The sequence below is a fragment of the Elaeis guineensis genome, chromosome 1 (genome assembly GCF_000442705.2).
Source record: "Elaeis guineensis isolate ETL-2024a chromosome 1, EG11, whole genome shotgun sequence".
Taxonomy (NCBI): Eukaryota; Viridiplantae; Streptophyta; class Magnoliopsida; order Arecales; family Arecaceae; genus Elaeis; species Elaeis guineensis.
Genome location: NC_025993.2, coordinates 124,701,935 through 124,704,982, shown reverse-complemented (window position 1 = coordinate 124,704,982; position 3,048 = coordinate 124,701,935).

Sequence of the window (3,048 nt, the reverse complement as noted above, 5' to 3'; positions counted from 1 at the left end):
GAGTAGAGTCTTATATGCTTCGGTTGTGGGATCTATAATATATGTCATGACATGTACAAGGCCAGATGTGGCATACTCACTAAGAGTAGTGAGTAGATACCAATCTAATCTTGGAGAAAATCTCTAGAAAGTGGTTAAAGCCATCCTTAAGTATTTGAGAAATACTAAGGACCAATGGTTGGTATATGGTGAGTCAGATCTGAAACTTGTGGGGTTCACAGACTCCAGCTTTCAATCTGACCATGATGATATCAGAAGCATGTCGGGTTATATCTTTACTCTGAATGCTAGAGCCATCTGCTGGAAGAGTTTCAAGCAGCATACTATGGCAGACTCTGTTTGTGAGGTGGAGTACATCACAGCATCGAATGCCGCGAACGAAGCTGTGTGGCTGAAGAAATTCATCACCGAGCTCGGAGTAGCACCCTCACTCGATGGTCTGGTCCTGCTTTATTGTGACAGCATGGTGCCATAGCTCAGGCGAAGGAACCCAAAGCACACCAGTGGATGAAGCATATTTTGCACCACTTCCATCTGGTTCGAAAAATCATGAATCAAAGTGACGTCAACCTTCAGAAGATCGACGAAAAAGAGAACCTGGCCGACCCCTTCATTAAAGCCCTGGCGATAAAGGAGTTCGACAACCACAAATCGAAGATGGGTATTGGTACTGTGTCGAGTGGCTTTAGGACAAGTGGGCATTGTTGAAAAATATGTCCCAAAAGTCAATCGTCAACCTGTTGACGGTTGAGCAACCTTGTATTGTAATTGATTTATTAATAAATAAAATATATTTTTGATATTTTCATCATAAGTTTTCATCTTCTAATGAACTCCGTTGTTATGATGAAGTCCTTGGACTATTTAGGTTCGATAAAGAGAGGATTTATCGATTAGTCTTTAAAATTGTTCACGATCAAATGATAGGCTGTTAATAAGGACGATAGCTTCTATCGAGCATAGATCGCTGTAGGCCATATGGGTTAGTTGTCCTCTTAACCAAAGAGTGTGGAGATACTGGAATGACATACAGGTGAGATATAAGGGTACATCATCATTGAATGTGACCAACTTCAGAGCATTCTACTGTCGAGAATGTCTTTGATGGGATACAGGTATAAGTGTCTCTTAGACCTGAGATCGCCTCAGTGACTTGCAAGCAACTCATTGTGCTTTGGTACTGGACTAACTAAATTTTTAATTCAGTGATGGAAGGCTTCTGGGCACAGTCAAGTACTTACGAAGTCAGAGTGTGATCGAGATGGGATTGACCACTCCAAGAGTTGGAGAAGAATGAGTCGTTGTATTTCAATTTAGCAAAATCTTGGCCAGGATAATCCATCAGATGGATTTGATATTTTGAAATATAATATGGACAACCTGATCAGAGTTGACAGTTGAACTCTGAGGTATCCTATGAGTATTTTGGTCAAGAAAATGAATTATATGGAAACTATATCTGTATGGGTTCTAAGGATGTTGTTATACACATTCGACCTATCCGGCCATCGGGTATCATTACTAGATGGTCACTTCGATTGGTATGAAAATTTATTCATGTGCTATTGACTTAGATTCGAACCTATGAGGTCACACATATTAGAGTTCATGATCCGATCGGATGGTTGATCAACGATTAAGAATCGTTCTAGGGTTAAACGATCAATACGATTGACATTTAACCTAGTGCAAGTGTTGCAAAAGGATCGATTAGCAATTTGATTACTAATTGACTTAATTTGATTAAGTCAAAGGGTTGAGATTAAGTTTAATTAAATATAATTTAATTAGATTTGGTTTGGGCTTGATTGGATCAAGTCCAATTGGTTTATTGGATAAACCAAGTGCAAGAAAAAACTAGTCCTAGTTCAAATAGGACTTGGGTCAACCTAATTTCTAATTCGATTAAAAAATTAAATCAGATTTAAATCAAATTTAATCTAATTAAATTAAACTCTTAATTGAATTAAGATCTATTTTAATTAGGTTGATTTAATTTTGGTTTGATTTGGTTTGAGAAACCAAGTTTGAACAAGTCATATATTGACTCCTAGTAAGACAAGGATTCCACCTTGTGCCACCTTAGGCCCCCACGCCCACTCTCTCTTATCCCATGCCCACTCTCTCTTATTTTGTGTGACAAAACCCTCTCTCCCAGGTCTCCACACACACCCAAAACTTTTCTCTCTTTCTCTCTTACATGGAATGTGGTTGTGGAGTAAGTCAAAGTAGGAATTAGTTTGGATTTCAAATTCTATGAGATAGAGTTTTAGGAAACTAAAACTCTTTCCTTATGGCACTGATTTTATCTAATTTTTTTTTTTAAATTTTTATGAATTTTATGGCACATAATATACACCCTTTGCTGGTAGTCCACAGTAGAAAAAGAAGGAGGAGATGCCCAAGAGTTGGGCGCCCCTTGTCTTGCCTTGTTTGGATAATCCTTGACTAGGTATTTGACCTAGACAAAGACTCTTCATATCTCTTTATTTAAAATAAATTTCTTTATAAAAATTTTATGAAATATAGAGCATTGAGAGACCTTTGGGGTGTCTAAAAATCAAAGAGAAAGAGTCTTGGGGCGTGAAGATCTAATAGACACAAAACTAGATGTCTGGGTTAGAGCAAAGAGAAGAAGAAGAGGGTCTTCTTCTAGAGTTGCTGGGTTCATCTCTTCCCTTCCTCCATCTATAAGTTTTCTGAGAGTATCTTATCTAAAACTCTTTCTCCTACTTATCATCTTTGGAAGAGTCTAAATCAAGAAGAAGGAGGCATCTGATCGACTATCGAAGAAGGATCAGTACAGTACTAGCATACTGTGCTGATTTCCTGGATCAGGACTTCTGATTATGATTCGTGGGCTCGTGTGGATGACTCCTAGAGGCCGAATACGTGTGCAGCTTGCAACATCATCCTCAAGCCCAGATCAGCAAAGTTAGAACATCTAACTTGCAAGGTAATAGATCTGATCTATTATATTTTACATACATTAGATATAGTATAGAAACATGTTGATATGATCAACATATAGGTTTTGCTTTTTATATT